The sequence below is a fragment of the Python bivittatus genome, unplaced genomic scaffold (assembly GCF_059951505.1).
Source record: "Python bivittatus isolate LINGU-HERP-01145 unplaced genomic scaffold, Pbiv_v1 ctg000330_np1212, whole genome shotgun sequence".
In the NCBI taxonomy this organism is placed as follows: domain Eukaryota; kingdom Metazoa; phylum Chordata; class Lepidosauria; order Squamata; family Pythonidae; genus Python; species Python bivittatus.
In genome coordinates, this window is record NW_028277058.1 from 60,124,581 (window position 1) to 60,138,812 (window position 14,232).

The following is a 14,232-nucleotide window of genomic DNA, read 5'->3' on the forward strand; positions in this document are numbered from 1 at the left end:
TATTAAGGAAGTCCATCTAGTGGGACTGAGAAGCAGGGCCTTCTCCTTGGTGGCTCCCTCCCTGTGGAACATCATCCCTCCAGAGATAAGACCGGCCCCCACCTTGATGCTCTTCTGCAAGGCCCTGAAACATGGTTTTGCCAGTGGGCCTGGGGATGCCAGGTCAACCCAGAGCCCATCAAATGGCTAGTGTAAATGTACTGTTGTCACCAGGGGGGTGGCAGGGTGGAGTGGGTTTTAGATTTGGGATTTTTATTCTTGTAAGCTGCCCGGAGTTACTGTGAGTTGGGCGGCCATATAAATTGTTTAAATAAACAAACAAATAAATAAGCAAGCCATAAATCCCTCACCTTGTATATGTGCCCCCTGTGTTTTTCCTCTCTAAATGAAAAACTTTATATTTCTCCCTTTGAAGGCCAATTTGATCCTATCTGTTCAGACTAGATTACAATCTTGTTCTGTCATCCTGGGTGTTGGCCAGACCTCCCAATTTTGTATCATCCCCAAATTTGATAAGCAGTCCATCACTCCTGTTATCCAGATCGTTAATAAAAATGTTGAATAGCACTGACCCTAAGAATGACCTCTGCAGGACCTCAGCAGACATTAATTTACCCCCAAACTTGACTCGGTCTATTTGAGCCTCAAATCAAATTCAAACTTTATTAGTCATTGATCAGAAATCCAATCTAATCAATAAAACCCAGTGCATAATAAAATATTCAATACATTCTCATAAGTAAGTCAGATTATCTCTGCAGATAGTCATTCTGTCCCACAATGGTGACCTTTTCACAGTGTATTTGTGTTGCTCAGTTGCAAAATTTCACCATGGAGTGGGCACCATGTAGATTCAGTTCAACCTGGTAGACCTTCTATGGTGCTGGAATGTTTTGGAATTGTCCTTCCAGGATGGCTGAAGAGAGCAATTTAAGGAAGCAAGCCCTAGAAAAGGCTTATCTATAACTGGAATATGGGAGAAAATACACATATTTTGCAGGTGCCAACCTCTGCATGGTTGGGAGAACCTTGTTATATAGCTCAACTCGTTTTGTAACACTGTATGTTCTAATTCAGTGCATTAAGTATTTGCTTGGCCTTGGCCAAACCAAAAATTAACCAGAACAAGAGACAGACCCATTAGATGTATTTTTTAAATCCCAGTTTCGGGTCTAAATCATAGCCTCCTTGGGTTTGCTTATCCGGGTTATATGCTGGCATGACCACCTCCCCCTTTTGACCCAGTTAAATGCCTCCTGCAAGTAGGCCCTGAGAAACCTTTTAACTCCTTCCTATGACCTAACTCTTTCAAAAAAGAGATGCCAAGTGACATCATTCTTGGCAGACCAACCTGTGACACAGCATGAAATGCCAGAAATGCTCTCAGCAACCTGAAGGGAACATATGCATCTTCCGGGCATGGTCTCTAAGATGCAACATCTGCCATCCAGGACTTGGGACAGAAGCAGCACCTTCTTCCCGTTACACAGAAGGTCCTTACCCTTCCATCTGATCACCTCAGGCAAGCATTTCTCCATCAGCTGGAGACACTGGCTACTTGCAGGAGTAAATTACTCCTTTCAGTTCTTATGGAGAAGTTCCCAGGGTGGCATATGGATGGTCTGCAGAAAGGATTTTGGGTAGCTGCAAGCTTCAGATGATCAGGAGAAGGCTGAGTTGAGACAGGCTGCAGGAGTGACTACAGAGCAGGGTCAGAAAAGTTAAGATATAAAGTATGCCTGTTTTTTATAAGTTGCACATACCTAATCAGGGCAGATGATAGCTTACATTTCACACACCACATGCTAAATTTGATTATCTTTCATCTTGGTTAGCTTACTCTTCATGCATTTATTTTCTTTGGCTCAGCTTATAGCTGCTCTAATCATGTCCGACACCGAGCAACCTATAAGCTCCGTTGTCAGATTAAAACCTATAATACAACAATATAACAATACAATTTCCCAACGCTGAGGAACAACAGTAACCCATATACACAATCCCTCCCTAGAGAGATGAGAGTTTCAGTTAGTTTGCCTGTGTGCATTCCGGTTAGCTTGCGCGTGCCAAGCCTGCTTAGCTACTTGATGATTAAATGGACTGCATGAACCCAGAAAACAAATTAATTTGGTAGCTGGATTAAACTCGCTGTACAATCACAGCCAATAGATAGTGGGAAACCAGACACTGATTTAGCAGATTAGGTGATGCAGGCCATCCTGCTTGACCTTAATATGGATTATTTTTGGACAGTGTGTGTTAACTGAACACAGCAATGGTGGTCTTGCTAACCTGGATTTAGGGTTGAATGTGTTGTATGAACATTGTCTTCTGTCTGTCTGTTATCCATCCATCCATCCATCCATCTGTCATCAGTATAGAAGGCTGCCCAACTTCTAAATGATTCTGGGTTGCTTATATAATTAAAAGAAAGAATAGAAAGTTGTGCAAAAAACGATTACTAATTTATGTGAATCAATTTGTGTGATTATGAATTGGTGTCTCTGGGGGCATGGAAAAACTCTGGCCTATATTTTAATATGGGCCCTGTTCCCATTACAAGAATGACCTCCCTCCATTCTCCCAGTCAGTCAGTAAACTACTTTTTGAGGCATCCTTGGGAGGGAGTCAAAAAAGTCAAGATGGTGGCCACAACCATGTGATCAAACTTGCAGACGCACATAAAAAGGATAGGGCTTTGACTGCATGGTCACAATCACCATCTTGATTTTGACACACACTCCTGCGCACACTTCTGCTGGCAGGATTTAATAAGAGATGGTTAGGTTTATGTAGCAATTTAGGCAGTCTTCTCAACCCCACTTTGATTTCTCTTTTCCCTTCCTTCTTCTCTCTGGGGAATAAGTCCACTCTTTATTAGTTTTCAGGGGTAGAATGTATATATCTGCAGGTGAACGGCATAGCAGGCTCACTTATATACTTAACAGTATTTGTGTAATGGAGTGTGACAATATCTTTCAGGAAGAGGAGGAAGAGCTGCAGCCAAGGCAACAGTCAGATAAGAGAAATCTAACTCCAAAGCAGGAATGGGGGTGGAGAAAGCATCTCAGAATTGACCCTCCCAAGTTCTCATGAAGATAAAGGAGGGAGGGGAAAGCACATTCAGACTTACAACATTCTATTACTATATCCCTATAACAAAAGTAGCTTGAGTATTCATGACTTTGGCGTTCAAGTCTGGTCTACCTCAAAGGGCTGACAATTTGTTATCTGTCCCACTTCAAGGACCAGGCAGCAAAGAGCCACCAAGTCAGATTAAAACCCTAAGACAGAAACCATATAAAGACCATCAAAGAAGAATATAATGAAAGTTTTCCTTTGAGGGCCTCCTACAATCAACTAGAGCCAAAGGCAGGCTGAAATCATACTGGTCATACTTGTCTGGAAAATGGAACCAGAGTTGGGGACCAAATATCCTTCTGGGGGAAGGTTGTTTCCAAAATTGTGGTTACCACAAAGAAGGTCCACCATCTAGTCTGCGCCTGATGAACCTCTGGAGTTAACCCAAGGTAGAAGGCATGGAGAATGGCCTTGAAGAACAGGAGGAAGAGCTGCTACCAAGGCAACAGTCAGATAAGAGGAGCTTGAGGCCGGACCAAGAAAGTAACGAGAGAAAACATCTCAGACAAGCCCCTCATTCACATGAAAAGGGAGGGAGGGAGGGGAAGCACATTTAGATTTGCAAGATTCTGTTTCTAGAGCTATTACAATCAAAGTAGTCCTGATCTACCTGGCATTGCTGTCTTAGTCTAGTCTACCTTGTTGGGCTGACACCCAGCCCATGGTTTGTTTATGATTCACTGTATTGTGCAAAGCCCCAAAATGGGTTAACTCAATATTAAAATTAAACCCGTACAAAACCCTGGCCCACAACATGAAACCACAATGGGCTTTGCTTCTGCTATTCTCAGCACCAAACACATTTCCTTGGGAATGAACACCAACTTATTTTATCAAAGAACACTCCAGATTAAGGAAATAACCCTGCCAAATCCTGAATGTTGACCTCCAGGACCACCTCTAGCATGACCACCATCCAGGACAGCAACTTAAGAGTGACCACCACAAGATATAAACCGTGTGACTATCTTTGTACTCTTTCTCACTATAAACTTGTAGCTTCTCTACAGCATCACCCAGCCACCACTAGAGCAATAATGCTCCCCCTTTTTGCCATTATGCCAGCGCAACGATGGTCGGATGATGCTAGAAGACATCTGTATTTACCAAACGTCATAGGCAGGGTTGCAAATGATAATGAGTTTATTTTTATTTAATTGTACTGTATATTATGTTATGTTTACTTGAACTGTATAAAGGTTTTGGTCTTTGACACTAACTAAATCGAACTAAGCTGGAAAGTCATTACCACTAACTAATGAAGAAATTGCATTTGCCAGTCCATTTGGCAACCTGTTCAAACATCATTTACTTATATTTCTGAAGATCTCTGTCTCATCTCTCATAGCTTTGTTCGCTTCCTATTATCAACATTTGACATGTGTATTTCTTCAGATAGATATCCTGTCCTTTGGAGGGAGTCACACATGTCCTCCTCACCTCACATCTGGATTCCGGCAAGGGGCTCTGTTGGGGGTTGCCTCTGAAAATTGTTTGGAAGTTGCAGCTGGTGCAAAATGAAGCTGCCCGCTTGCTGATGGGGGAGAACCATATCAGCAGACTAACAATGGTGTTGCGTTGGCTCCCAGGAGGCTTCAGAGTACAATTCAAAGAGCTGGTGATGACCTAATAAAGTCCTTTATGACTTGAGTCTTTGGGATGGTCTTCTCCAAGTACTATTTCCCCATCCTGTGTGTTCAATCAGCAAGGGAGGTTACTGATTCCCTCTCTGGGAAGTAAGGGGGGGGGGGGGGTTGGAGGAAGATTAGCCCAAGGTTATTATGCCCCCCTATGGTTAACTTGTCAGATACCTTTTCAAATCCATGCAGGAGTTGTGCCTTTTCTGTCACAGCACGTGCTGTCCGGAACAGCATCGTCCCCAACATCTAGACACCCCCAACCTTATTAGCCTTTGGGGATCCTCAAAAACCTGGCTGTTCCCCCAGGTCCTGGGGCTAGGATGTTAGGTGAGCCTGAGCTGTATGGCTGAGTGAAAAAAAATCTTTTTAGTAGGCCTCAGCCCATTGTATACTGCATATCATTTCAATGGTTTTGTTCTTTTAATCTTTTTTATTTTTGTCTCTACATCTCTGTGCTGGCTTTTAATCTACTAAGTCATGAGAGCGAGAGAAGTGGCCATATAAAATTGTTTAAATAAATAAATCAAAATGAATCACGCTAATCCCACCATTATGTACTTGCGCCGCAGCTTCTAACACTGAAGTTGTGGCATTTGCTTGATGACATCATGACACACATGTCATTGTGCACCCTCTCCCAGGGGTGCCCATAGATGCCAGCTATGCCTGCACAACCCTCCCCATATTCTTATGTATTCCAAGAAACAAATGGTTGTGGAGATCAAGCAACAGCCTCCACAGGCTTTCGCTCCTTTGGTCAGAATGACAAAAGTAACATGGCAGCCTGACACGCAAGCTCTGCCTCTTCTGGCCGTGGGTCATGAGACGTGGAGAAGAGGGCCAGGGCTTGTACTGCAGTGCCACAATGCTCCTTATGTCAGTTCCACCTCTCTTCATCCTTCACAGATGCCACGGGGACCAAACTGTCTGAGCTTTCTACATGCGCTCTACCTGAGGCTGCCTTTGGAGGGCATTCAAAGCATCAACTGGTCCAGCGCATACAGTTTTGGGCTCATCAAGATTCACCCATGTGACACTGTTGCTGTGTGGGCTGCACCAGCTCCAGTAGGCTTCTAGATACAATCCAAAATGCTGGTTATCACCTTTAAAGTTCTGCACAGCACAGGGCCCGGTTCCTTGTGGGACCACCCATCTCCAGCAGTTTCAGCCTGTCCTGCCAGAGTTTCAAAGCCCAACGAATCTGCTCCTGGCTATGGAATGAGAGAAGCAGAGCTGTGCATCCCGTGGGAAATAAATGCTTTTCTCAGTCCACTTTCTCGTCTTTGGGAAGTCCTGGACTGGAGGGACTGGAGAAGGCCCAAGGGTTTTAAGAGGCCCAGGAGTTGGATCTCCTCCCTCATGAATCTGCTCTGAAATGGAAGCTCTGGAGTGCCACTAAAGGGATCAGCCGTGAAAGGAATGCAGATTGGGAGGGGGAAACCTGGAGAGGTATCCGAGAACCATGTAGGCTGCATGATAATGTTATCCTGGGGTGAAAATCATGAGGGTTCAGGAGAAGAGAATGCTTGGGTGCAAGGATAATTAGAAGCAGCGACCTGGCTCTGTTCTGCAAATTGGGCTGCCAGCCTGAAAGGTTGGAAGCCAAATGGTACTTCCTGAAGCAAGCCTTCATTAGCATCGGTTGCAGATCCATCACTGCTGCCAATCTGCTGGCTGGCTCTTTTCTCAGCCTGTGGCCAGCACTGGCTTCTGTCCTTCAGCTCCACTGACAACGAACTGTATCCACTCAAGGATTCTAAAATCGCTGTGCCATTCCAGGGTAGATAATACAGGCCCTGTTAGCACAGTGCGCTGAACTCAAGCCAAGAGTGCCCCATTCAAACCTTCTTACTTGTAATTTTGACAGCACACCCTCATGGTCAAAGCACAGCAACTTGGCCAAAAATACAGAGTCTTCGCCCACTTGCTTCTTGAAGTGCCTGGTCTCTAGTGCCAGAAGACTACTGGCAAGGTGATATGACCTCACTAGGCTTACTCAAAGTCATTAGGTTGGAGGAGACCTTGGATCTTCTAGTCCAACCCCCTGCCCAGAGCAGGAATCCTCAGACCATCCCAGACAACTGTCTTGAAAGCCTCCAGAGATGGAGCACCCAAGACTTCAGGAGGCAGGCTATTTCATGCATAATAGTTATCTTCAACCACCCTCTCTCTCTCCAGATGTATTTCTTGGAGGAATAGGTAGGCAAAGCTACCTATCATCTAAAATCTGGTTGGATTTAGATGTCCTGATAAGATGACTGATTGGGTCAAGTCAGTTAATCCTTTGTAAGATGGTGTTTATTGGAGCTAAATCTAAGCACTTGCAGACTTTGGAGTGTTCCCTTGAATGCTAATGATAGGCTGCCAATGGAGGAACAAATTGGGTCAGTTAAACAATCCTTAGAGAGCCAGTTTGGCGTAGTGGTTAAGGCATCAGACTAGAAACTGGGAGGCCATTAGTTCTAGTCCTGCCTTACACACAAAGCCAGCTGGGGGACCTTGGCCCAGTCACTCTCCCTCAGCCTTAGGAAGGAGGCAACGGCAAATCCCTTCCGAACAATCTTGCTAAGAAAACTGCAGGGACTTGCCCAGGCAGTTGCTAGGAGTCAAAAACTGACTCGAAGGAAGAAAAAAAACCACAATCCTTAAGCCTCAAAACAACTCTCAGTTATATCACTGGGGGAGGGATGTGAGAGTTCATCCTCCTCGAGGTACGTCTGGATTCTTGATTTTTTGGGGTTCCATCCCAAATCCCATTAGTTTTTCAATTTTCTTAGAAATATCTCATCTACTGAAACATAAACTGATGAAGAAAGGCCAGATATATAACTGCTGCTACTAGTAATGGTAATAATGTGCACTAGTAAAAGAAAACCCTCTTTGCTGAGCACTGTTCTGAAGCGTGTAAGGGTTGCCCTTTTAAAAGAATCCAGAGCAGGAAAGACTACATTCAGCTGCACTGCTAACTATGAGCCAACCCTTCACAACCCCCCCTGGAAATAATTTGGGAGAATAATTTTAACTAATGTTTCCTGGATATATATATCCAGCAGTTTTCCCTACAGCCCTCGTTCCTACCAACAAATGACATCAAATTGAACAAGAGGAGGAGGAACGGTGGAAGGAAAACTACTATGGGTGGATTTCAAGCTCCAGGCCATGCTGTTCACACTCGGGGATGTGCATCAGAGGAACAGTCCTCATGGCTTTTAGCATACCTGAAGGTTGCAAAGGTACAGACAAAGCCCACCTGTAATAATGCCCAACCATCTTCTCTGATGTCACCTCCCACTGCACTTGGGTTGGGCTGCCAGGGACATCTAAACAGACCCAATTCCTCCCAGCAGCAGTACTAAGGAAGACGTCCGTGGAAACCAGACCCGGTGCAAATGCTAAAAGTTCACAGGAGGACCTCGCCCCCAATTTGCAAAGTTCAGCCTGAGCTTCCTCCATCATTGCTGATCACGCTTGAGGATCTGCAAGGGAGGGGAAAAGAAAGTCAGCGCTTCCTGCCTCTTGCTAGCTCTCTCTCCCTCTTGAGATCCACTCCTAATTCCCTAGCCCCCATTTGGAAATCCATACCTTGCAGGTGCTGCTGGAAACCCCTCATCCTGGTTCCTCCCAGTGGTCTGTCTGGCTCTGGGAAGGCGGCTGGATTCACCAGCACGGCTACCGTACACAGCTTTCTCCCCAAACACACTCCAAGCTGGCACCCATCGCTAAAATAACAGCAAGGCTCTGGCATAGAAGGAAAAGCTCAAACACTGCTCAGTAACAGCCGTCTGGAAGGAAATCCGATCCATGAGTGGGTGGATCAAAAGAAACACACAGCCACAGCCATTTCTGCAGCCAGCCATCCTGGTGTTCCACTGGCCAACTGGCCAGCAACTGACATCTCCAACAGAGTTGTCCACTCCTGATTCCCAAGTGCCAGGTTCCCAGCCCTCCTTCTCTCTCTCTCTCTCTCTCTCTCTCACACACACACACACACACCACACACACACACGCACTCACTCACACTACTAATGAGCTCTTCCTTCCTTGGCAAGCAAATAAACAACAATGCCAGAGAGACCAGCCCGAGACCTCCTTCAGCAATGGAGCAACGCACCCTTGCCCAAGGGGACTCCATCCACGTCATCGGAGCAGGAGAGAGGAGGAAAACAGGCAGGCCGTGGGGACAGCTGGCAAGAGGGAAGGCAGGATGCTGGGGCCCATTCTGGAAAGCCAGCATCTGGTAGAGGTTACAGGAAAATAGAAAGTCCTCCCTCCCTCCTTCCCCTTCTTCTTGATGATGTTTTGGGCATCGCCTCTGCGACGAGGTCTCCAGCCCTGAAATCCCTGTGGATCTCATCTTCTTCTTCTCCTCCTCCTCCTCCTCCTCCTCCTTCCCTTCTCTGGAAACTCTGCCTTTGCTGCGGCAGGCTGCCATTCCTGCCGCTCCCTCCTACGCCACCCCCATCTGCCGTTGTTTCCTGCCGTCGAAGGGAACCCGGCGGCTGACAATTAGAAAAGATAACGAGGGAGAATTACGTAATTACAGGCCGCCGAATCCAAAGCTCCAAATGGGCTCCTTCTCCTCCACCCTACTTAAGAGCAGCTTGGGCTCAAGGATTCAAGGGCATGGAAATGAGCAGTGCAAAAAAGCAGTGCCCATTCACAGCCTCTCGCCGTGCAAAGAGAATTGGCAAAATTGGGCAGAGGAAATCAGTGCTGGCGATGGTGGACTTGAAATTCACCTTAGGCCCCATGCTGGCTGGGGAATTCTGGGAGTTGAAGTCCACACATCTTAGAGTCGCCACGGTTGAGGAACACTGCCTTAGGCTATTGGAGGACAGCTGGCTGTTCATGGACAAAAGAAATCCATGCCTTTAAAGCAGGTGGCATCATGTTTCTCCACCAGGGCAGGGCTGTGTCTGCCCTCCTACTTTCATGGACTTAGAGAATTAGAAGGTGTTAGAAGGGTGACCAAGTTCAGCCCCCTTGTTCCAGGCAGGGCAGTACCTGCCTCAGCAGTAGTGCCTATGAGAGGGATCTAGGTGTCCTGGTGGGCCACCGCTTAAGTATGAGTCAGCCATGTGCTGCAGCTGCCAAAAAAGCCAGCACAGTTCTGGGCTGCATCAACAAAGGGATAGTATCACAATCAAGGGAGGTGATCGTACCGCTCTACACCGCATTGGTGAGGCCACATTTGGAACACAGCGTCCAGTTCTGGTCATGTCAGGTTCAGCCCAAAGAACTCCACGAGACAGTACAGATACAGTTCTGTTGCATTTATTAGCTTCCACCTCCAAGGCAGAATCTCTCCAGACTGAATCTAAACTTCCCAAGCCAGCAAGCCCAAACACCGTGAATTCCTTAGCGTGGTGCCAGTCTCATCTTCTTAACCTTCCCACGCTCCTGTTGGGGGCTAAGGAAATGCTTATCTCCCCGAGCACGGCCTTCATCAAACCATTCCATCACAGGTCACCACCACACAAAAAAGATGCTGAGGCCCTAGAAAGAGGGCAGAGAGGAGCAACAAAGATGATAAGGGGTCTGGAGGCTAAATCCTATGAAGAATGGCTAAAGGAACTAGGTATGTTTAGCTTAACCAAGAGAAGACTGAGGGGAGACAGGATAGCCGTCTTCCAATACTTAAAGAGCTGCCCCAGGGAAGAAGGTGTCAATTTATTCTCCATAGCACCTGAGGGTAGGACAAGAAGCCATGGGTGGAAGCTCATCAGAGGGAGATCCAACCTGGAAATAAGGAGGGATTCCCTGACAGTGAGAACTATTCAGCAATAGAACAGCTGTCCTCCTGGAGTTGTGGGTGCTCCATTGCTGGAGGTTTTCAAGAAAAGATTGGACAACCATTTGTCTGGGGTGGTATGAGGACTCCTGCCTTGGGCAGGGGGCTGGGCTAGAAGACCTCCAAGGTCCCTTCCAACTCTCTGATTCTCTGATTCTATATTCCAGACCCAGAGGGAGAAGGAAAAGGCCTATACAATCCAGCCCAATCATGACCCACCAATCGAGGCCATTCTTCGGAATCATAACTGTATATTTCAAGACCCCGCTGCTCTTCATCTCTGCCCCCACTGCATCCACCCCAGTTTTACAGAAAATGTCACAGTAACACCAAGAATGATAAACAGGAATCTTGGTTGCTGAGTTATCAGAATGATAAGAAACCGCTATAAAAATACAGCCAGCTCAAGAAGAAGAGAGCAAGCAGCAAAAGGGCCCTTGGGGAAAAGTCTGCCACAGGGTCTCAGGAGCATCTTCTGCCAAACCCTCGAGGAAAATCCTAACAGGAGCTCTTCTCTAGCAGCATCCTTGAGAATTCCTCAAATTACAAGTCCGTTCTTCCTCTAACTGACCCCATCTTAGGAGTGCCAGACTCTGCCTTTTATTCAACCCCATTCCTTCCATGGATCAGCTCTGCTTTTATCTCCCATTTCAGCTCCTGTTTTAACCTGGAGCAATGTGAAAAAAATAAACTTCAGTTTCTTGGCCTAAACGTACATACATACATGCATACATACATATCTACACACACACAAAGACCAGGTTAGGGACTGATCATCATGGAGAAAATCTATCTACATGATCACTAAGAGTCAGCAACGACTTGATGGCATATAATCAACACACACACACACACACACACACACACACACAGACCCCACTGTGACTCGGCTATATAAACAGCGATGTTAAAATTACTCGATGCAAATACTTTGTGAGCACGTGAGGGGAGATTCAAGTGAAAAGTGTGCAAAACTGCTTCTGCAAAGGACTCCGGAACAATGAGTTTTCACCACTGGGAGTATGAAAGTTGTTTTCATCTTCTCGCTTGCAGTGACAATGGGTGGTTTTGTTCGGCATCCTTTTGTCCGAAGTGAAGATTCTCACGCAGCCAAGTCACATCTGGGAGACTTCTGCCAAAGTTGGTTTCCTTGGTGTTCTCTGAGCTTGGTTGTTTTCCTGCAGATATTTTGTTATCTGGCTAGGTAATGTCATCGAGAGGAAAGTGATGTTTGCTGGTTGTTTATATATAGTAACTTGGCTTGCCAATCTTGGTTGGGGTATGGCTTCTTCTGTAGGCCTGTCATTTCAACCAGGAAATCATTGAGATTTAGATCAAGCCAAATTCCCAAAATTGAATTCTGCAATTCATGTTTTTTCTTTTTTAAAATTAACGATGGACAGTTTTTATATGTTTGTGTACTGGTTTTTAATTTGTTTTTACTGGATTGTGTTTAACCTGTTGTGAGCTGCCCAAAGTTGTTTAGCTGATGAGATGGGCAGCCATACAAATCAAATTAATAGTAATAGTAATACTACTAATAATAAAAAATTAGACAAGCATCTGCCACACAACACCCCAGATTTAACAACTGTTGATAAGAAAGACCAAAAAGTCTGGAGAGTGGACGTTGCAATACCTGGAGACAGCAGAATAGAAGGGAAAGAACTGGAGGAAATCATAAAATACAAAGGCCTGCAAATAGAAGTAGAAAAACTATGGCAAAAGAAAGCAAAGATATTACCAACAGTAATAGGCCCCTTGGGTGCAATCCCAAAACGTCTGGAGCACCCCTTGAAGACCATCGGCATGGACAAAATCATTATCCATCAATTGCAAAAGGCAGCTTTACTTGGAACAGCTTCCACCCTGCGAGGATACCTTGAACCCCATCAAACAATAACATCTGCCCATCCCAGGTCCTTGGGAAGGACTCGATAGGTGGATAAAGATGCCAAAACCAGTCTAAACATCTGGATGACTATGTGACCAACCATAATAATAATGCTAGGGAATACCTAGAAATTGGTGATCTGGCTGGGGAATTCTGGGAGTGGAAGTCCACACATCTTAAAGTTGCTGAGGTTGCAAAACAATGGTGTAAACTATTTGCATGTGGATGGGAGATCATCCAAAACTCCAGTGTTACAAGCTAACCACAGAAAAAGAAATGAAAACTATATTGGAAAAAACAATCGCAAACCCTCTGTGTCCAGTCGCCAAGAAAACTACGTGGACACGTCCCCCAAAGCCGCCAGTAATAAAACTCCATCAAAACTCCATCAGTTTATATTCATTGAAAAGATGTATCTCCTGCTTTCCCGTAACTCACGCCCACAACATTGAGCCGGAAGAATACCCCCCCCCGCCCCAAATATACCAGCACAAACCCCTCAAGAATTAAAAGAGGCCGCAAAGAAGAAAGCCAAACACAGAGACGTGGCAGCTAGAGCAGAACAGAAGAGCCGATGCAATATTAAAACAACGCGAGCCGTACGAAGAGCACCGCGTAAGAGGGAATTCGTTTCAAAAATGCGTCGGAATGCCATCACGGAACCAATGCATTGAGCATCAACCGTTTTAATCTCTCCACCCATGCCTCGATTATTCACGGGAACTAATGCAGCAACAGTTTTGCACGATCCAAGTGAGTTTGCAAAGCGCAGCTTGCGTCCTGCACGCCTGCAACCGGGCTAGCGTTTTGCAGAGCAACCTAGAACGATGCGCAAAGCTGCAAATTGGAAAGGGCCCGTTCCAAGGAGAAAAACGGACAAACCGAGACGCTAAAGAGCCTTTTAATTTGTAAAGGATGAGGGGACAATACCCACGTGAGCCTGTCTGTAGTTTTTTAATGCAGTGACATTACCGGTTGCTTTTCAGACAGGCACAAAACCTTAATCTGTCCTTTGAGACTGAGGGGATGTTTGTAAAGCTGCTGCTGAATAATTTTATTTCCATTTTGCATCTTAGGTTCTTGGTCAGTTTACATTTTGTTAGGGTTCGGTGCACGATGAAGCCTTTTCTAAATGAACGTTGCAAAGCAGTATAGAAAAGCAGTATACAGTAGAAGTATCAGGAAAGCAAATGTGAATTCAGATCCTCCCCGAGGCACGGAAGTCGGCTGGATGGCTTTGGGCCAGGACCTTTCTTCTCAGTCCCATCCACCCACAGGGTTGTTGTGGTGGGGAATATAGGAAAAGATGAGCTGTGCAACATAAAGGTGGGATAGCAGCCTCACAAATCAATAAATAAACACAGGATCCAGGCCAGCACACAAAACAGGACATCCCAAAATCCTAACGTAGCAGGATTATCATGGCATAGGAATACTCCTTCCATAGGTCATTCTGCATTTTGAAAAATATCATTGCACTCTCTGTGGCCTTTACAGACACGGACCCGTGTCTATAAAGGCCACAGAGAGTGCAATGGTGTTTTTCAAAATGCAGAATGACCTATGGAAGGAGCATGCTTTTCTCATTCTGAATCCAAAGCTGTAAGTATCACATTCCTATGCCACAATTCAATGCAAGCGAGCGCAAGCCAGCTGAGTTTCTGTCCAATCTTGGCTAGATTCAGTCATCTAAACTAAGCCATCTTTGATCTGAATCGTCGCCACGGGTATCCCTGGAGGCGCAGTCCTGACTAGGAAGACAAGGA

The 14,232-nt window shown here is 45.7% G+C and overlaps 1 protein-coding gene and 1 long non-coding RNA gene across 2 annotated transcripts in view; both read right to left on the bottom strand.

The window, feature by feature from the left end:
* LOC148215993 (uncharacterized) overlaps window positions 1-9,116 on the bottom strand; it is a 39,265-nt gene extending 30,149 nt beyond the window's left edge. Inside the window, exons 1-2 of the long non-coding RNA XR_015796297.1 lie at window positions 8,364-9,116; window positions 8,032-8,257 (exon numbers count right to left, since the gene is read on the bottom strand). This is a non-coding gene — a long non-coding RNA (uncharacterized LOC148215993). The remainder of the gene's footprint in view (window positions 1-8,031; window positions 8,258-8,363) is intronic.
* Window positions 1-14,232, bottom strand: part of PLXNA4 (plexin A4) — a 529,822-nt gene that overhangs the window by 400,245 nt on the left and 115,345 nt on the right. The gene's annotated exons all lie outside the window — the stretch shown is intronic.